A 22,141-nucleotide genomic window follows, 5' to 3' on the forward strand; every position below is an offset into this window, starting at 1 on the left:
GACAATTTTGGACAATTTGAACCTATCAAAGCAGTTGAGTTTCATTTTTTTTTCATTTTTTTTTTTAATTTATTGAATCAATTGAAATGTTGAAGTTTATTTTGTCTCCTTTTTTTTATTTTTTTTACATAATAATTCTTTTTCTGATCCTCCAGATCACACAAAGTGCAAGAGGAGAGCATACTCAAGAATTATTAACTTTTTTTTTTTTTTTTTTACATAACAATCATTTTTCTGATCCTCCAGATCACACAAAGTGCAGGAGGAGAGCATACTCCAGAATTGTTAAATTTTTTTTTTCAGATGTAAGAAATAAGGTCTCCTAATTACACTTCCCCGGCAACAGCGTCAAAACTAGACCATCTCACATGCTCCATGGTCAAAGTGTGCTGCAACCCACCTAAATGCACATGGGAGGTGTGATGCACACTGAAAAGCCCTTCTATGGGGTGCGATGGGCGAGAGTGGACAAATGGCAGAGTCAATTTGCTAGGTGGATGATCATGGAATCTTCCAGAAACTTCTCCTATGACACTTGCCTCTCTGCATTCGCCCAGGGATGAGTAAGAGATCATCAATCTCCAAGTGGAATCAAGAACTATCAGAGAGAGGACACTAATCAAATCTCAGAAGCTGACTCACCCCCCTTGCAAACATCTATATATGGATCCCTCATCCCAGAGATCCAGAGGCTGGAATTTTGTATCTTGTAAGGAAGTGCTGTTGGTTTCTTGGTGTAACATCATAGTGTTGGGTGATCTAAGATTTTCATGAGGTGAAGAAGGGATTTCTTGCTGAGAGGATGACGCTGGGTCAGAACAATTGGTTGTAATCCTCTTTTCTATTCTTGATATTAATAAAGCTATTCAAGTTTTCCTCCACATTCTTGTATGATTGATGATATATGCATTTGTGTGGTCAATATATATCTGGTCCTATATTTTTTATGATAGTAGATCTCTGTTCTTGGATAGTGTTATGCTGCTTTGATTCCACAGGTGCTCTTTGAAGTTGGGTAGACGAGGGAGTGAGTGGTGAAGATCTATCAGAAGGGAGAGGAATCAAGCAAGGAACCAAGCGCAAGATAGAGGTTGGTCTCCTTTGTTCCCCTCTTATCTACTTCTCATAAAGGAAAATGAAAGCAGTTTTAGTTTGTTTGTTTCTAAGATAGCTACCAGTCTTAGTGGGACTAGCAGCTCTGCATAGACACTAGATTTCCCAATAACAACATTGTCTCAAATCCCCATGAAAAGGAAACTCCTTTCGCAATGTGGAAGGAAGTGATTCAGCTATTCGAGAATAATGATACCATTCCGTAGTATCTCACCCGACTTACACAAGTTCGGGATGAGCTTGGAGGGTTTGGTGTGAATGTTGCAGAAGATGACCTAGCAAGCCTAGCTCTTCTACGCCTTCCAAAATCCTGGCATAGATACCAGGACTCGCTGAATGGGAGGGATAAATTATTGGATTGGGAATTCTTATGGTCCGATTTGGTACAAGAAGAAATCGGGTGAAATACCAGAGATGGAGGTTCATCCAAGGGAGAGGATGAAGATAATTTTAGATTGGTTGGAAAGAGAAATAAGGGAAAATGGACAAAATATCAAACCAAACTAGATTCCAGCTAAGGGAGCAAGCAGAAAGATTTGTCCAAAATAAAATTCTTCAATTGTCATGAATTCAGGCACTATGCTACCAAGTGCCCACACAAAGTTTAGCAAGAAGAACTCAGGAGGAGCATTAGGTGAAGAATTGGATTCACATTTTGAGTTAGACTTCACTCTTATTGCATGCATGAACAATACTATGATGGGGAGTGCGTGGTACTTGGATTCAGGTGCCTTGTTCCACATAACAGGGTGTAGAGAGTTTTTTAGTGATCTGGAGGAGAAGGATCTCCACATGCATATTGATCTCGGGGATGAAATAAGGTGAAAAGCTACTGGGATTGGTACAATAACCTTTAAGAGAGAGTTGAGATCTCTTCTTCATTTCAAAGATGTTATGTTTGTTCCATGCCTAAAGAAGAACCTCATCTTTGTAGTGGTTTTGGAAGACTGTTGCTATGATGTGATCTTCAATAAAGGGAAAGCCTTTCATAGACACATAGATACTGGGCAGGTGAAGCATGTCGGGGTTAGTGTGAAGAACCTATATAAACTTTATGTGGAAGATTGTGCTCCATTAAGTAGGAAGGAAAATAAAGTGAAAAGTTGAGATAATGGTGAATTCTAACACATAAGGCTTGGTAATTTGGACCATGACACCCTTAAAATTATGCAACAAATAATCAATGGCCTCCATAAAGGATCAATTAAAAAGCATGATGTTTGTAAAGATTGTACCTTAGGGAAGTATGTAAAATCCACATTCCATTATTGAGACAACAAATAAAATATAGTCTTAGAGAGAGTCCACTCTGATGTTTGTGGACCCTTCTCAATAACCTCCACTACTAGAAATAAACACTCTGTTATTTTTATATATGATTTCTTAAGAAAGTGTTGGATCTTCTTCATGCGAAAGAAGGATGAGACATTCTTAAAACTTGTAAAATTCAAGGCACTAGTTGAGAAAGAGACCAACAAGAAGGTGAAGTCTCTCAAGAGTGACAATGGAGGTGAGTATGTTTCGAATGACTTCAAGGAATTTTGTGCCAAAGAAGGAATTCGAAGAGAAGTAACAACTCCCCACAACCTACAGAAGAATGGGGTAGCTGAGAGAAAGAATCAAAACATCGTGGGAGCTATGCTACATGACCAAGGCTCGCCACTGCATTTGTGGGCATAGGCATGTAACACAACAATATACTTGTAGAACCAAATTCCCCATCACATTCTTGGTATAATTACACCGAAGGAGGAGTTCTTGGGGAGAAAGTCGGATGTGTCTCATATCATAATTTTTGGAGCCTCTGTTTGTTTCCATGTCTCCAAATATTCGAGGAAGAAACTTGAGCCGATAACACAGTTGGGAGTTTTTTTGGGTTACATTGAAACTCCACACAATTACTGGGTGTACTTACCTTCCCTCAGAATGAAAGTTGTGCTAATGGATGTAAAGTTTGATGAGGAGAAAGAAATTATATGATCTATTGAGAGGGAGCTTCAAATCCCACCAGAAGAGGAGATTTTAGCTCCAAAGAAGGACCCTCACGAAGTTATGGAGCATCCACAAATGGAGGAGGAAAGAAGAGGCATAGTGGAGACATTCACTCATGCATAACCATCCAGAGAAGGTAGAAAGAGAACCATGGAAGCTAATAGATTAGTGCAGGAGGTAAGGGAGAATGTGGGAGCTCCTTCAAATTTGCACATGAAAAGGGGGTCACCTGAGAGGTACACTGGGTAAATGGCTCTATTGACTAAGCTTGTAGAGACTAATCCATGCTCTTTTGAGGAAGTAGTTGAGCAACTAGTTTGGGTTAATGCAATGGTGGAAGAATATGAATCCATCATGAAGAAAAATGTTTGGGAGGTGGTCTGAAGATCGACAAATAAATCAATTGTGGGTTTGAAATGGATCTTCAATGTTAAGCATGCAATAGATGGAAACCTAGAGAAGTATAAGGCTAGATTTGTGGTCAAAGGATTCCATCAAGTTGAGGAATTGACTATGAGGAAACCTTTACTCCCGTAGCAAGGTATTCATCCATTATATCAATCTTGCACTGGATGCACATATAAGGTGGAAGATCCACTAGGTGGATGTGAAAACAACATTTCTCAATGGTGTTATCGAGGAGTAAGTATACATAGAGAAACCATAAGGTTTTGAGAAATTTGATAAGGAGTCTCATGTGTGCAGACTCAGGGGAGCATTTTGTTGTCTCAAATAGGCACCCCGAGCTTGGTACATGTAGATCGATAATTATCTCACTGGATTGAACTTCACCAAAAGTGAAGTAGATGCGGACCTCTATCACATTTTGGTTGAAGGTAAATTGCTTATCATTGTTTTATATGTTTATGATTTAATATTGGCAGGTGATGAGAAGCTGATTATCTCTTGTAAGGAGGACCTTACAAGGGGATTTGAGATTAATGACATGGGTATCATGCACTACTTCATTGGGCTAGAAGTATGGCAAGGCGACGACGAATTGTTTTTGTCTCAAGGAATGTATGCCACCGAGATACTGCATATATTTTGCATGGAGGGTTATAATCCCATGGAGACACCTCTAGCGACCAACTGGAGGAAGGGGAATACCACTTCAGGTGAAGAGGTTGATGCTAACATTTAACGAAAATTAGTGGGTTCACTGATGTATCTTGTGAACACATGACCAATGTGCTATTCGTTCAACCAGATGAGCCAAGCTATGGTTAGGATGACCAAATTGTATTGGAAGGTAGCTAAGCATGTTGTATGGTACTTGTTGAAGCCCCGAAAATCGGGTCAACAACAAGGGGGTTACCTGCCCGGTCCGGACCTTGGTTGGCAGCTCCTTATCCGTTTGGTATATCGGGTCCGACTAGGGATAATGGGACCAGTTTCCCAATCTATGTGTGTGTGTGTAGAATTTGATGTTGCTGATCTAACAGTTCCTATCTAAGATATTCTAATTCAAACTTTTAATCTAATTCTATGCTATTGTAATCTAATAAACAACACATCTAAATCTATACTAACCCGGGATGTAATTCTTCTATTATGTGATCTAAAAAGATTTCAAATAGCAACTGGTAATAAAGATCATTCAGCGATTATAAGAAAGGAAATCAATCAAGATGAACCACTTCGCATAAAAAGTTAGACGAAACAGTTGTGGACAACATATCGCATAATGAGCTATTCATACATTAGGCATAAATAAATAGCTATCACCGTACAAAAGTGCCAAATGATAACTCAAGCATTCATGCAATAATACATAAACAACTTAAAACTGTATATCACTTTAACATATAAGCAGAAATGGTCAAGAGATAAAAGTACCATTTATGACTAGTCCTACTCATAAGCTTCAAGCAACAATGACTTATCTCTCCTTGCTCTAACATCCACTAAGAGTACAGAAGTGCAACATCAGTAGCAGATATCAAATGCAAACATCAACAAATCCTGATCCATTCATTCACCAAAACCTCCTCTGAGGGTGCAAAAGTGCATGTTCTGAGGACAAGTTTTTGATAAATTTCTGGACCCTTCTCTAAATGCATGAGAATGGTTTAAATACTACTAACTAAATAACTTAATTACACAGATTCAGGATACGGTTTAAATGACCACCCTTTTTCTAAGCAAAACTATTTCTAAAAATTAAATCTAATATCTAACTATTTCCGCATTTGCTCCTTAATGTTGTGAGCATTCAATATTTGCCTGGGTAGAGTCGGCTGACTGTCTTCCGCTTTTGGTTGAGCTAAGCAAACAGAAATGGTAAGAGCTGGCACCATCTTTTCAGCAAAATCAATGATATACTCGAGAGTCATCCTCTGGCTATGTGGATTTACTGTGTATGCCCAGTAATAATCCAAGTTCCACTTGGTTAATCCTCGAATTGCTTTTGCCTCTTCTTTCAGCTTTATGTTTCCAGTTTATTCTTTACCATTGCTTTCTTGCATTTTCCGGGCTTACAAGTGACTGAGCAGTTAGAGGCTTTGCTTTTTGAGCAATTTTCTTAGCGATGCGTGATTAGCGCTAATCGCGCATCGGAAACTGCCTCCGTTCTTTGATCCGGGCCTCTCTGATGCGTTTTTCGCCTTTAGCGCCTTTTCCTTCACCAGGTATAAGCTTCAAAATTTGTAAACATACTGCTTTCGTGAGCTACTGACCTTTAGCGTTAATCCGCGTGTTGATATCAGCATTGTTCAACTACTCATTCAACCATGGCTGTGAATGAAAGATCTGTAATGGATAGCTCAGCAGCGCTCTGTGAATCTGCGGCTCTGTTGCATGCGGTATCCATTTATGATGGCATCTTTTCTCTGTTTCTGAGCATTGGAGCTTTACCCTTTTCCTTCATGGCTTCCTGCACATTGCTTTGTGTTGTTTCTATTTTTCGTTCCTGCAGTTCACACATGAGGAGAGAGTAATGATAATAAAAATCGACAAGAAAGCTTTAAGCTCTACGGATGTACAAAAACATGCCACCTGACGTGAACTGACTCTTCGAAAAACACAAAACCGTCTTTCATTAACAACTGGCGTATCATTCATTAATTATCATTAAAGCGCGTATCCAGTTTTTGGTTTATGAAAAGCTTTTCTTGAATGTTGAGCCGGGGAAAATCTGCGATGGAATGTTTCTGCGATTCGCATCGCAGTATCGCATTACCGCAAATTTCATTAAGATGTGTTATCGCAGGATTGCTCGATCGTGCTGTCGCAAGATCGCAGATCGTAGTATCGCGCTATCGCAATATCGCGGATCACAGTATCGCGCTATCGCAAGATCGTGGATCGCTACAATCGTTAAATGGTTATGTGCTTTTCATGCGACGTTGCGATATGCGATATCGCATATTAGATATCGGCGATTTTTTAAGGTTTTCCAATGTGAGCGATTCTTAATGCATGCGATGCGATGGAATTCGCATCGCACTTTCACAGTTTATCATTTTTACTCATAAGGAAATGTCCTCTCATTCTTTGCGCGATGCGATGTTTTCTTAAGGAGTAAAATGCATGAGCCTTAATTGAATTTTTGAATTTGTTACTAAGGGTCCCCACTTACCTAGTGTTATTGCTAATACTATATAAGGAGGGGGGTTGTTGGTGGCCACAACAATTGGCGATTCACTTGGAAGAACCAGTTATCTCTGTTTATCTATTGAATTTTTTCAAACTTCCAAAACATAAAATTTTTCAGAAAATTAAACTTTGTTATGGAAAGATAGAGTACATTATGCTCTAAACCGTCAATGATATTTTGTTTCAACCATTTTCTACTTTGACTATTTGCTTCCTCAGGCTAGTCCTTGTATTTACATCAACCATTACTTGGTCTTGTAAAGATAAAACAAAGTCTCCTCTGTAACCCAGTTTTAAATATGCTCATTTGGCGTAGGTAGAGCCTCTGCTGCTAGCAGGCATTTATAGCCTCGACAGGGTTACCTGTTACCCATCAATGATCATGTATCCTACTTAAGGTGGTCTACAACTTTCAAAGAAAAACCCATATCAACACTTATTGCTTTGATTTTCTTTTTTATTCTTAAAGAACAATGTCTTGGTTTGGTAGCCAAATTATGACACAGTCATTCACATGATTTATAACTTTGCTGAACAAGCTGGCTCGTGATGAGACCCCTTGTCTTTTGATTGCAACATTCTTGAGTCATTGCCCTGTTGTGGTGTACAGTATTGGCAAAGTCAACAAGTTATAATATCTGTGATAATGATAAGCCGGCTCATGATGAGACCTCTTATTCTTCAAGATAAAGTGTATCCTTGGGTTATTCCTCTGAAAGTGGCGATTTTCCTTAGCAGGGAGGAAGTCATTGTTTCCTTAAGATAGCTCTGGACGACAATAATAGAGTTTTTTGGAAACAACTGTTCTACAAAGAATCTTTATTTTGTTATTGATACCTTTCATTGTGCTGAGATAAAACAATTTCTTCACTAAAGGTTGCTTTCATCAAATTTTTTGAGGTTAAAACTAGTATCATATCTAAGATAAAGTTTTTAACTGTATCTATCAATATTAAAGATCAGTTTTCCAAAAGATTTGCTATTTATACAAGCGAAAAGTTCAAAATCTGAAAGAGAATTGGTGCCTTTTTCGTAAATGCTTAATGTAACCATTCACAACTGGTTTTATTATGAAAAGGAAAAACAACTATTCTACAAAAATAGAAGAATAATCTTCTATGGAAAATATTTCTTGAGAATTTTTCCATTAACAGGCAAAGGATCCCTCTTACCTGCTAAATCCTGTAACACAAATGTTGATGGACCTACGACTTCTACAATCTGAAAAGGACCAAGCCACATCCTTTGAAATTTTGTATGTTTGCCCTTTTCTTCATGAGCCTTGTCCCACTTTAAAACTAAATCTCCCATCTGAAAATCTTTTCTGGTCATTATGTTTGAATCAAAAGAGGATTTTACTAGCGCTTGATGATGAGCATGCATTTTCCTAGCTTGTTCTCGTTGTTCTTCTAATTTAATTATTTCCATTTGTCTTAGCTGTAAGGAGGAAGTGGGTACTTCATCAATGTATTGTACTAAAGACAAAGAGGGAATTGCTAAGTGAGTCGGAAGAACCACTTCTTTCCCATAAACTAAATTAAAGGGAGAAGTGCCGATAGAAGCTTTTTGCGTTATCCGATCTGCCCATAAAGCATATATCAAAGCCTTGTGCCAATTTTTATGATTTTGGTCAACTATTCTTTTAATAATCCTGATTAGGTTTTTATTTGTTGACTCAGCTAACCCATTACCTTGTGGGTAGTAATTGGCTGAATATTTAAGTTTGAATCCTCTTTTAAGTGCAAATTCAGTCATTGCATTTCCAGAAAAGTATGATGCATTATCAAACATTAAAGCGGATGGCAATCCAAACCTAGTGATTATAAATTGATCTATGAACTCAATGATATTTTCAGAATTAGCCGTCTTGAGCGGAACTGCTTCTACCCACTTCGTAAAATAATCTGTTGCTGTGAGGATGTATCTATGCTGCTTAGAAGAGTGAGGAACGATCTCACCTATTATATCCAAGCCCCACTGACTAAAAGGTTGCTCGATGTTTATGGCTGTAGTGGCAGGGACAGCTTCTTTTGTCTTCCAGCAGTAGTTTGGTAGACTTGACATCTTCTCACGTAACTGTGTGAGTATTTAAACAACGTGGGCCAGTGATATCCTGTGCGTAAGATTTTATGTGCAGTAGCATCTCCAGTGTAGTGTCCTCCTGCCGGCCCATCGTGGAGTTCTTGCAAAACTTTTTTAGCTTCAGCTTTCTCAAGACACTTAAGAAGAACATAATCATAATTTTTTCTAAAAAGAATTCATTTATGAGCTGATATTGTTTGGCTTTCAACCTTAGGGCTCTTTTCTTAGTATGATCAAGGTGTGAAGGAGCATACCTGTTCTTAAGATAATAAATGATATTAGCATATAATGATTCTGCATCGTTTAGGCTTACCTCACACATTTGTACCTCTTCAGATGGAATTTCAGAAACTTGCGATGCTCCAGCCAGCATTTTGCAGAAGCCTTGACCTCTTACAATGTTTGCTGGTTTGATCTCAATGTCATATTCCTGTAAGGTAGTAACCCAATTGGCCCTTTTCTCACCCACATCTTTCTGTACTAGAAGATTCCTTACCGCTGGAAATGGTACTATGATCTTAGTATGGGTTTTAAGTAAGAAAGGTCTGAAGTATTTGACCGCTTTGAAAACAGCATAAGCCTATTTCTCTACGTCTGAATAATTTAGTTCAGCACCCTATAAATTTGAGCTAAAAAATGCAATTGGAGCTTCCGCTTTTTCTTGATTTGCTTGAGTTAGAATCGCAGCATATGACTTATCTGAGGCAAATGTGTATAAAATAAGAGGCTCTGAAAAATTCGGGGTTGCTAAAGATGGAGCATTAATAATAGCTTTTTTGATCAGGTTGAATGCTTCATGTTCATCTTGACCCCATTTAAATTTTGAATTCTTTTTAATCATGGTTTGTAAAGGAGACACGTTTCGTGAAAAATCTGGAACGAATCTATTTACAAAATTGATCTAACCAAGGAAAGATTGCATGGCTTTTTTGTTATGAGGTAGGGATATTTCAGAAATTTCTTTGATTCTGTCAGGATCAATGTGAATACCGGATTTTGACACTATGAATCCTAGAAGTTTCCCTTCACTTAGTGCGAAAAATTTTTCTTTGGGTTAAGTGAAATTCCATACCTTAAACACCGTTGAAAGATTTGTTTCAGGTCTTTGAGATGGTCGCTTCGCTTCTTCGAGTACACTGTTATATCATCCAAATAAATTACTACAGATTTATTGACTAAACCTTTGAATGCGATGTCCATGGCTCTCTGAAATGTGGCACCAGCATTAATCAAACCAAATGGCATCTTTCGATATGTGTATGTGCCCCATTTAGTTCTGAATGTGGTTTTCAACTGATCATCATGATGTACCAACACTTGATTGTATCCTGAAAATCCATCCAAGAAAGACATTAATTCTGAGCCTGCCACTGCCTGCAGTATCTGTTCCATAGGTGGTAGAGGAAAATTATCTTTTTGACAGGATTTGTTAAGGTTCCGAAAGTCAATGAAAATCCTAATATCTTTGTTTTTCTTTCTAACAGGTACCATATTGGAGACCCATTTGGAATGTCTGATGGGAAAGATTATCTTGGCTTTCATAACTTATTGAGCTTAGTTTTTATCTGATTTTCTAAATTGGGGTGGGTCTTTCTCAGCTTTTGTTGGACAAGTTTTTCATTATCGATCATGGGAATAGTATGCTGGATGATGGAAGTGTCGTATGTTTTCAGCTCATCATAATTCCAGGCAAAAACATTTTTATATTGTCTCAAAAGACGAATATACGCTAGTTTCTCTTCAGGGGCTAGGCCGAGGCCTAGATTAATGTTTTGTGGTTTAGCATCGGTCCCTAGGTTTACTAATTCGTAGTTCAAGGTTGAACTTTGGAGTTTTGAATTGGTAGACCTCTTAAACCGATCTTTCAATTCGTACAAGTTTTCTAGCTTGACCACCGACTTAGGTATAGCTTTATTAGTGCTATTTTGTTGCAATTGTTGATCGTGCTGGTCTTCGTCAATAATTTGATTGGAGTAGGATCCTTCAGACGTGAGGAAATTTATGATATTAGGATCGTCATTGAATACTCTCCAATTTTTGATGTTGTCAGGAATGGACGGTCTAAAGATTAATTCTATTGAGAATCTATCTGGACTAAAATCTTCGAACGGAATAAGCTTAGAAGCTACGTTAGCCAAAAGGTCTGCGCTTGCGTTTTGGACCATGGGGATTGAAGAAATATTAAACGCTATGAAATGCTCAGTCAGATCTTGTACTAAGGATTGATAGTGTTTTAAATGACCTGAAAAGCAATGTACAGTGTTACGTACCTGTTTGACCACAATCTCAGAGTCTCCAAAAACTTGAAGATACTTGACGTCTAACTCGATTGCTTTGTACATGCATTGAACCAAAGCCTCGTATTCTGCTGTATTGTTTGTGCAATCGAATTTGAGTCTGCATGTGAGCATGATCTTATCTCCTTCTGGACTAATCAGAACGCATCCTGCTCCTGCTTCTTCGTTAGATCTAGAACCATCAAAAAATAATTTCCAAAACAAAGATTTATTTACAGGTTTATCTAAAAATTTGATACATTTCGAACTATCAGTTCGAGAAAATTTTTCGACTTGGGACAAAACAAAGTGTTCTAAATAGGGTGACGCATGAGCATTGAAATTGCCGAGGAAAGAATCTATTGAGTAATTGCCAATAATGCTGCTGTTATACGCTACTGGTTCATATTCTCCCTCTAACTCCATTACTTTGTACTTCTGGTGTAGCTCTCGTTCAACTTTTATTTGATTCAGTTTACCATTGTAGGGCAGCCACATGTGCGACCAGTCGGTTGCGAAGTATCCATGGAGCTTTTCTGACCAATCCCTGCTAAGAATTAAACCATAGAATTCTGGGATATCGGCAACTAGAATGTCAATAACCTGGCCTACCTTCGGGTTGGATGACAACCTTATGGTTACTTGATTTAGTTCGCCAATCACTTCGACTTGAGATCGATCTAGCTGAACTATGCACACTGCGGATTTCTGTGGTTGAACATTTAACTTGGCACATATAGATTTGGGTAAAATATTCGATGAAGCACCAGAATCTACCAAACAATTGTGCACATTTTTATTGAAGATTTCATAAGTAAGGAGAAACGGGGGAGTGTGAGATCTTGATCTTCCTCCAATTAAGGCGATGTCATTTGGATCAATCTTATTGATCACGTTAGTTGGAGGTCTTCCCATGTTATGGGAAGCTTGAGAAAGTACAGCAGCAGGCAAAGGTGCAACTGGCACGGCATGTAATTCTTTCATCATTATCTTCTGTTGATGTTTCAACTTGCTCAGTTCGTAAAGGGTGATGTTAGCCCTAGTCTTCTTCATGTCTTCAATAATATTGTACTCCATTTCATCCGACACTATCAGTGTTTTAGATGGAGTCGTTTCATCTGTTTGGACTGGGCTGGTTTGAGTCGCTTTAGATGTCGTTTTCTTTGTCGCGAATTTATCCTTTATTGCAGAGCTTGCACTCTTCGGCTTAGGGATAGTTTGGGGAGGATCAAGCTGGTTTTTGCTACATGTGTTAACTGGAAATACTTCTTGATCTTCTTCTTGTGGGAGGATGAAATCCCACATTCCTTGTAATTCCACAACTTCTTCGTCATCAGTCTGCCCTTTAGTGGCAATTTCCTCTTCCTCTTCCTCGGATTCAGCATTTGAAATGGCATTGGGTGGCTTTGCATCTGTTGAAGGTCCTCTTTTAAAAGCTCTGTAGGGCTTTTTTGAAGCAGTTTCTGCTACTTGCTTTTTTATGTCGACCATTTCATTGGACATGGTCTTTAGAACTTTCTGCAATCCTTCCAAATCAAATGGATCCTTTGCTTGTTTCTTCTTGGAGTCTTCCTTGAAGGTGACCTTTTTGGATTTACGTTCCTCTATCGCAGATCTCTTTTCCAAGGCTATTATTTGTTTCTCTACTGCTATCGCTTCTTTCATGTTATCAGCTAAGGTTATTTTATTGGCCCTGTCCACGAAGATTGCTATGTTCGATGGTAGAGCGGTGATATACCATTCGCATCGTACTTCTTCGCTGGGCTGGGAAGCAGTAGGAATTTTGTTGAAAATTTTTTTGAAACGCAAATTGAAGTCCTTGATAGGCTCTCTAGTTTCGGCTTTAAGATTGGATAGGTCATTGTTTAACGTTGCCGTAGATCTGTCATCACCAAACTTGGTTAGGAATTGGTCCTGGAAGATGTCCCAACTTGTGATGGATCCGGAGGGTAATGAAAAGTACCATGACCCAGATGTTCCTTGCAGTGTATAAGGAAAAAGCTGAACAACAGCATCTTCATTAGTAACCCCATTGAGATTAAAGGAAAGCATGAAGTTATTTATGTGCTCTTCTGCTAGCATGCCTGCCTCAGGATTGAATTTAGGCAGCCATTTCTCAGGATGGGCCGGTATTTGACTCAAGGGTGCAGGCATTAAGACTGCCCCATGGTTATTCCATGTAGATTGGGCCATTGTTGAACTGCTAACAGAGGAAAATGCAGAAGATGATCCCTGTGGCTGGGAGGATGAAGATATTACGATTGTAGATGATTGAAGAGGGGTTGTGGGGGTTCCAGTGGACGGATGGACGATGATTTGGAGTGGAGGTGTGGATGGTTGACTTCGCGATGAAGTAGTTGAGATTGACGATGTTGACGAAAGAGTCTCATTGTCAGACTCTTTAGGTGATTTCCTCGCTCTTTTCCTGGTGGGAAGAGGTAATTCGGTTGGCTGGATGCCAAACTTTTCACTCTTTAGCCTGGTCAGGGGATGAGCAGGGTTGTACTGCGAAGTCACGCTGCCTTGAGATTTATCAGACCTCTGAGGAGAAATGGAAAATCGCTGAAGTTTGTGAATCAGGGATTCGACTTCAGGAAGTTCAGCAGTAAATTGTTCTGAAATATCAGGGTGTGTAGCAGCGGTTGATACTCGAGCGACTTCTGACTCTGGATTTAAATATAATGGAGAAGTCGGGGGAGATGATGAGGGCGATTTACTCTAAGAATGGTATTCAGATTTGGATTTACTTGCCATTCATAGTTCAGGCCCTCCTTCTAGTACCAAATATGTTGAAGCCCCGAAAATCGGGTCGACAACAAGGGGGATACCCGCCCGGTCCGGACCTTGGTTGGCAGCTCCTTATCTATTTGGTATAGCGGGTCCGACTGGGGATAATGGGACCAGTTTCCCAATCTATGTGTGTGTGTGTAGAATTTGATGTTGCTGATCTAACAGTTACTATCTAAGATATTCTAATTCAAACTTTTAATCTAATTCTATGCTATTGTAATCTAATAAACAACACATCTAAATCTATACTAACCCGGGATGTAATTCTTCTATTATGGATCTAAAAAGATTTCAAATAACAACTGGTAATAAAGATCACTCAGCAATTATAAGAAAGGAAATCAATCAAGATGAACCACTTTGCATAAAAAGTTAGACGAAACAGTTGTGAACAGCATATCGCATAATGAGCTATTCATACATTAGGCATAAATAAATAGCTATCACCGTACAAAAGTGCCAAATGATAACTCAATCATTCATGCAATAATACATAAACAACTAAAAACTGTATATCACTTTAACATATAAGCAGAAATGGTCAAGAGATAAAAGTACCATTTATGACTAGTCCTACTCATAAGCTTCAAGCAACAATGATTTTTTTCTCCTTGCTCTAACATCCACTAAGAGTACAGAAGTGCAACATCAGTAGCAGATATCAAATGCAAACATCAACAAATCATGATCCATTCATTCACCAAAACCTCCTCTGAGGGTGCAAAAGTGCATGTTCTGAGGACAAGTTTTTGATAAATTTCTGGACCCTTCTCTAAATGCATGAGAAGGGTTTAAATACTACTAACTAAATAACTTAATTACACAGATTCAAGATACGGTTTAAATGACCGCCCTTTTTCTAAGCAAACTATTTCTAAAAATTAAATCTAATATCTAACTATTTCTGCATTTGCTCCTTAATGTTGCGAGCATTCAATATTTGCCTGGGTAGAGTCGGCTGACTGTCTTCCGCTTTTGGTTGAGCTAAGCAAACAGAAATGGTAAGAGCTGGCACCATCTTTTCAACAAAATCAATGATATACTCGAGAGTCATCCTCTGGCTATGTGGATTTACTGTGTATGCCCAATAATAATCCAAGTTCCACTTGGTTAATCCTCGAATTGCTTCTGCCTCTTCTTTCAGCTTTATGTTTCCAGTTTATTCTTTACCATTGCTTTCTTGCATTTTCCGGGCTTACAAGTGACTGAGCAGTTAGATGCTTTTCTTTTGAGCAATTTTCTCAGTGATGTGCGCTTAGCGCTAATGGTGCATCGGAAACTGCCTCCGTTCTTTGATCTGGGCCTCTCTGATGTGTTTTTCGCCTTTAGCACCTTTTCCTTCACCAGGGATAAGCTTCAAAATTTGTAAACATACTGCTTTCGTGAGCTTCTGACCTTTAGCGTTAATCCGCGTGTTGATATCAGCATTGTTCAACTACTCATTCAACCATGGCTGTGAATGAAAGATATGTAATGGATAGATCAACAACGCTCTGTGAATCTGCGGCTCTGTTGCATGCGGTATCCGTTTATGATGGCATCTTTTCTCTGTTTCTGAGCATTGGAGCTTTACCTTTTCCTTCATGGCTTCCTGCACATTACTTTGTGTTGTTTCTGTTTTTCGTTCCTGCAGTTCACACATGAGGAGAGAGTAATGATAATAAAAATCGACAAGAAAGCTTTAAGCTCTACGGATGTACAAAAACATGCCACCTGACGTGAACTGACTCTTCGAAAAACACAAAACCGTCTTTCATTAACAACTGGCGTATCATTCATTAATTATCATTAAAGCGCGTATGTAGTTCTTGGTTTATAAAAAGCTTTTCTTGAATGTTGAGCCGGGGAAAATCTGCGATGGAACGTTTCTGCGATTTGCATCGCAGTATCGCATATCGCATTATCACATTACCGCAAATTTCATTAAGATGTGTTATCGCAGGATTGCTTGATCACGCTGTCGCAAGATCGCAGATCGCAGTATCGCGCTATCGCAATATCGCGGATCGCAGTATCGCGCTATCGCAAGATCGCGGATCGCTACAATCGTTAAATGGTTATGTGCTTTTCATGCGACGTTGTGATATGCGATATCGCATATCGGATATCGGCTATTTTTTAAGGTTTTCCAATGTGAGCGATTCTTAATGCATGTGATGCGATGGAATTCGCGTCGCACTTTCACAGTTTATCATTTTTACTCATAAGGAAATGTCCTCTCATTCTTTGCGCGATGCGATGTTTTCTTAAGGAGTAAAATGCATGAGCCTTAATTGAATTTTTGAATTTTTTACTAAGGGTCCCCACTTACCTAGTGTTATTGCTAATACTATATAAGGAGGGGGGTTTTTGGTGGCCACAACAGTACCTCAGAGGTACTACCCAGTATGGATTATGGTACAGATGGACACATGGAGTGAAGCTGTGTGGTTTCACAAATTAGATTGGACAGGGAGTCCATTAGACTAAAATAGTACATTAGGTGCAATTTGAAGTGTTGGGTAGGAAGAAATTTCCAGTTACAGTAGGAAGAAAAGGTCTGTGGAACTCAGCTCAACAGAAGCTGAATACATGGATGCAGGTCAAGCAACATGTGAGTCTATTTGGATGAGAAAGATACTTGTGGGACTATTTTGTCAGGAGATGGATCCAACTGTGATCTATTGTGATAATCATAGTTGCATTAATCTCTATGAGAATCCAATATTTCACAATCAATACAAGCATATAGATATCTGGTATCATCATTTATGGGACTACGCGCAGAGGATGATAATATTGCTACAATGCATTTCAACTAATGAACAAGATGTTGACATCTTAACAAAGTTTGTAAAGAGGGAATTTCGAATTCCAGAGGTGCAGGATAGGGGTGGTTGATAATACCTTTCTTGCTAAGAGGGAGTGTTGAGAAGTGTAGCAAGAAAGGCTCAATTTGACTTAGCCTTAGTCAAATTAAGAAAATTTCAAAATTTCCACATCAACACACAAATTTGAGGTAGTTAATTGAGGTGATATGACCCTTTGCACTCAATTAGCTCTATAAAGTCGATTTAATGGGCTTCGAGTTCAATTTGCATTTGTTGATTGCTAATTTATAGCAATCGAGTTTAGTTATTTCTAGTTGTACTCAGTTAAAATAGTTCTAACAATTAATAGAACTAGTTGGAGGTTAGTTGTTTAGTGGGACAATAATATAACTCAGAGATCATCCAGTTAACAGATCAATCAACCAAAAATAACTCATGCATGCAAGGAATTCGAATTGCTCAATTGTGGTGAAGATTCCATGGCAGTACATCAGTTGTAGAATAGTTTTGAGTGTACATGTGTTGCATGCAATCTATCATCAATCCTTGGGAATTGAGCAATCATTTTGAAAGAAATTCCTAAAGTGTAGAAAATCTTGTAGATTCAAAAGCTGATGCAATGTAATAAAGTAGGAGACAAGGATCTACTTCTACTCTTTAAAATGGAAGCACATAAAGATTGAGAAAAAACAATAATTGACAAGAGGAAGAGAATCAAAAACACATAACACAATAAATATCCAGGGAAAGCCACAACTCAAAAACTCACTATATGTATTGTATATATCAGAAAATCATGATGAGATTACAATGCTTGTTATCATAAGAACAATCCCAACACTTAGTAAAATCAGTCTCCAACTCACAAGCAAGCACTAGGCCAACACTTAGCCAATTCACCAGCTCTCCAAGTCCCTATTTCCTTGCGCTATTCCTATGGCTGATTAACCCATCTTAAAGGAAAATGAGTGCACTCAAAAATGTGCAATCCCTTCAAGGATCAGATCCTGATTCCATGCACTATTAGTGCAACTCAGAAAAATGTGCAATCAACATGCGTGAGTTTCTGATGAGGGAATATTCAGTTAATCGAAATAGCACTAGTTGAGTGCACTAGTGCATCAACTGACTGTTAACTCACTATTAGTTCCTCAAATAGTTTGTAACTAATTTAACTGGACTTAACTCAATACATTGAGTTAACTAATTACCACTCATACTTAACTCATCCTGGACACCTATAATATAGGGAGAACATATACATGACTTCAGAAAGACTTCCAACTTGAAATTCCTAAGATAATTAAGTTTAATAAACTTAATTAACTATTTACAAGCTGCTATGAGAATATGATTTGATTTTAATTCATAGTTTAATTCAAGGAAAAATTAAACTGGAATTTCTTGTTTCCATTTTCAACATAAGGAACAGGGGTCAGTTTCCTCAGGATTTGCACAAGGAAATAGGAGATCAGGTGGGGGCATAAATTGACTAAGTTTGGGTCAGAGCTTCTCATTGAGTAGAGAGAATAATTATTCTTTTGTAGGTTGAGCTCCGAGTTGGAGCTAGAAATTGTAATAGATTCTCTATTCATCTAATTAATGCAAGCATGATTAAGGGGTTTTTCCCAGTTGGTTTCCCTTATATACATTTGTGTACTTGTGTATGTGATTGATGCATGTTTATGAATGTTGTTCTAAATTATGAATTAATTTACGCATATCAGTAGAGTAGGATTGTGTTTCTTGATTTAGATTAAATTTCTTGAGCAGTTGCAGTTCTATCACCATATTTCTACCAAATTAGGAATTCTTATGGTACGATTTGGTACAAGAAGAAATAAGGAAAAATACCAGAGATGGAGGTTCATCCAAGAGAGAGGATGAAGAGAATTTTTCATTGGTTGGAAATGGAAAGAAGGGAAAATGAATGAAATCTCAAACTAAACCAGATTCCATCAGAGGGGGAAAGAATAAATACTTGTCCAAAATAAAATGCTTCAATTGTCATGAATTCAAGCGCTATGCTACAAAGTGTCCACACAAAAATTATAGCAAGAACAACTCAAGAGGAGAAACAAGTGAATCATTGTATTCGTAATTCGAATTAGGCTTCACTCTGATCACATGCATGGCCAACACTGTGATGGGGAGTGAGTAGTACTTGGATTTAGGTGCCTCATTCCACATAACATGGTGTAGAGAGTTTTTTAGTGACCTGGAGGAAAAATATCTCCAAATGCATATTGATATTGGGGACGACATAATGTACAATGCTACTGGGATTGATATAATAAATTTTAAGAGGGAGTTGTGATCCCCTCTTCACCTAAAATATGTTATGTTTGTACTAGGCCTAAATAAGAACCTCATATTTGTAGCAGTTTTGGAAGACCGTGGTTATGATGTGATCTTTAGTAAAGGGAAATCCTTTCTAAGACACATAGCTACTGGGCAGGTGAATCATGTTGGGGTTTGTGTGAAGAACCTATATAAACTTGATGTGGAAGATTGAACTGCATTAATTAGTAAGGTAGATAAAGTGTAAAGTCGATACGATGGTGAACTCTGGCACATAAGACTTGGTCATTTGTACCATGGCGCCCTTAAAATTATGTAACAAACAACCATTGGCATCCCTAAAGGATCACTTGAGCAACAATATGTCTGCAAAGGTTGTACCTTGGGGAAGTATGTAAAATCCACATTCCATGATCGAGACAATAAAGAGAATGCAGTCTTGTAGAGAGTCCACTATGATGTTTGTGGACCCTTCTTGACAACCTTCACTTCCAGACATAAATACTATGTTATTTTTATTGATTATTTCTCAAGAAAGTGTTGGATCTTCTTCACGCAAAAGAAGGATGAGACATTCTAAAAATTTGTAGAATTCAAGGCACTAGTTGAGAAAGAGATTGACAAGAAGGTGAAGGCTCTTAGGAGTGACAATGGAGGTGAGTATGTTTCAAATGAGTTCAAGGAATTTTGTGCCAAAGAAGCAATTTGAACAGCACTGACAACTCCCCACAAGCCACAATATAATGGGTTAGCTAAGAGAAAGAACTAGAGCATTGTGGGAGTTGCGAGAGCTATGCTACATGACCAAGGCTTACCATTGCATTTGTGGGAAAAGGCATGTAACAAAACAATATACTTGCAGAACTAGAGTCCTCATCATATTCTTGGTATGATTACACTAGAGGAGGCTTTCTTGGGGAGAAAGTTGGATGTGTCTCATTTTAGAATTTTTAGAGCCCCTGTTTACTGCCATGTCTCCAAATATTTGAGGAAGAAACTTGAGATGACAACAGAGTTGGGAATTTTTGTGGGTTACATTGAAACTCCACACAATTACTGTGTAACAAACCTGGTGAAAATTCCATGAAATAAAATTAAAAAAATAATAACCACAGTTGATGGGACACTTATTCCAAGATGAATGTTGGGAAATACATCCTAAGGGGTGTTCATTTGGTTGTTTATGGCTAAGGAAATTGGAAAAGGTGATGGATAAAGCTTTGGAAAGGAAAAATGGCATTTTTGGCACATTTATTTATGAAAATAATGGAAATTAGAAGAAAAAGGAGGTGAAAGGTCACAAGTTTCATGTGAGGAGGAAAATGAAGGAAAATAATGGAAAATGAAGAAAATAGAGGCCTTTATTCATAAAATGGCTTTTGATGATCAATTGGTAACCTTTTGTTAGTTTAGTTTTGGAGCTCTCTCATTATTCTCTCTCTCTCTCTCTCTCACTCTTGGACACACATAGTTTTCTTGGAGAATTTTGGCATTAGATCAAGAAAGGCAAAGAAGGCATGAGGAAGCAAAGATCAAGTAGGGAAAGACATGATTAAGAAGCTACAACAAAATTCTTTGCAGGTATCGATCTTCATGTGTATTTTCCTTGCTAGATTTGGCATGCATGGTATTGCATGTGGTTCTTTTTCTGTTATGGCATGGGTTTTTCTAGGTGTAACAATGTTTTCAGCCTAGCCTTTCCATTTCCAGATAGCCATGGTGGGATGGGCTTCTCATGTTTTGGTTGAGCTAGATTGCTAGATGGATTAGAAGTTGAGTGAGGCAGATCTCTGTATGATAGAGAACATGGCTTAGTGGTCCTGAAACAGATTGTGGATCACTGTAAAGCCACTGACCTAGTGACCCTTGATCCAGACTATGGGTTGTGGTAAAGCTAGGATTGTGTTTCCTTGGTGGGACTAGGAATCCTTGTCAGTGAATGGCGGGGTATACGGTAAATCCAAGAGGTGGTTTTCTCTCTGTTGGGCATAGTAATCCTAGGTTTGAGATATGAGGTAAATCCTAGAGAGTGGGTCTTGGTTTAGGGCCTAGTGATTCAGGTTTGGATTACGGTAAAGCTTGAGAGGCTAGGAGGTAGGAAAATTCCTCACAGTGTAGGTGGAGAAATCTAGTGGCATCCATGCTTGTTTGGCCTAGTGATTGGGTCGAGATCATGGTAAGGCCTATTATGATGTGTTCATTGTGTTGGCCTAGTGATCTTAGTTGGATTACAATAAAGCCTGCTTTCTATTAATGAGGGTGAGGTGGTTTAGCCTCGGCATTCCCTGTGGTTCTTTTGGTTTGAGTCCCACATTCATGCTTGGAATATGGCATGGAGGTGAATGGATGAAGAGAGTTTTGGCTTAGCCATTCTATGGTCGGGTGGAATGTGGAAGTCCCATCCCGGTTTTGATTTTGCATGATTAATGAAAGGTTATTTCTCCTTGTATTTATATGAGAATTTTGATGGATTATATGTGGTATGTATGTCTTTAATTTCATGAATATTTCTGTTGTTACTATGATGGTTACATTTATGTTTTATGACAACAGCTATGTATGGATCTCAATATGTTTTTACTTGTAAATGAAAGGATAATGTATCTATGACCTAATATATGATAATGTAAAAATGACATGAGGGAAGAATGGTTCTTAGCAGTTCTCAGATAAGTATGAGATCCCTATGCTTAATTTTGTTGATTACACTGGTAGATTACATGTTTGTGATATGTTTGATGAAATGCTTGTCATGGTTAGTAGGGGTCTGATGAGGAATTGTTTAATTATTTTCTCTAGCATCATTGTTTCCCTGTTATTTTATGACTCTGAAGATGTCATGAAATTCTGGGCAGTGACCTAGGCTCTGGCCCTGAAAAAGTGTCTTAATTCCCAGGGATGCTGACACAATACTAACAAAAAGAGTCTCTGGATTTTGGAAGGAAAGCCTGTGAGGGCGACTAGAGGTCCTTAGACGCTGTCATGCCTATAACATGAGAGTGACAGGGGGCTAAATTGATCAAAAATTCAGTTGGACCCAGGGGCAAGATCCCTGAAGTGTTGGCATGGTTCTCAGGGGTCTTGTAGCTGATGTGGAAGGTCTGTGTGTTATGTTTCCATCGATTCCACTTCCTTATGGTCACATAGGAGGTCGAATCCAACCATAGTAGCCTCTCGTCG

This window comes from Pinus tabuliformis, chromosome 4_2 (genome assembly GCF_031772625.1).
Source record: "Pinus tabuliformis cultivar Carrire ecotype Pingquan chromosome 4_2, CPIR1, whole genome shotgun sequence".
Classification (NCBI taxonomy): Eukaryota; Viridiplantae; Streptophyta; class Pinopsida; order Pinales; family Pinaceae; genus Pinus; species Pinus tabuliformis.